Source organism: Penaeus monodon, chromosome 27, assembly GCF_015228065.2.
Source record: "Penaeus monodon isolate SGIC_2016 chromosome 27, NSTDA_Pmon_1, whole genome shotgun sequence".
Taxonomy (NCBI): Eukaryota; Metazoa; Arthropoda; class Malacostraca; order Decapoda; family Penaeidae; genus Penaeus; species Penaeus monodon.
The window spans coordinates 1,726,037-1,726,631 of NC_051412.1; positions in this window are offsets into that span (position 1 = coordinate 1,726,037).

Below are 595 nucleotides of genomic sequence, written 5' to 3' on the forward strand. Positions count from 1 at the left end.
AATCTAGTTGTGTTAATATTCATGTAGGTTTGGTACTTTCAATGTAGTAATTCTACATGCATTACAAATGGATTTTTGTTTAGCCAGTAATGAATGTAAATATAAGACAAGCACAGTTTTTCTATTGTACTTAACAAACTTTTCTTATATTCCCATGCATTTCTAGCTAAACAAAAAGTTCACTTGTTTTGCAAGTAGAATTGCTACACTAAACATACTACCTGCATACCTATTACTACAATATAGAGATAAATAATTGATAGAGATACGTTGACACACACACACTTCCAGTGTTTGCCTATAACTACAGTTACCAATACAAGAAAGCAAGGAATAGCACTGAGAATGTAGGTGCATGAGAGAGAGGGGGGGGGAGGAATCATACCCAAGGAATTTGTGATTTGTTCCAGGATTGACTGATTACTTAAAGTCAATGAGAGAGAGAGGGGGGGGGGTAATCATGCCCCAGGTTTGTCAGAAAATATTAGAAAAACTATGTCGTAATCTGGCCTCCCTGTCCGACAAACAATGTCACTTTCCTATTTATCAGCTTCTGCCCGACCAAACCATCTCATGATTTGCTGAAAAATAGTCA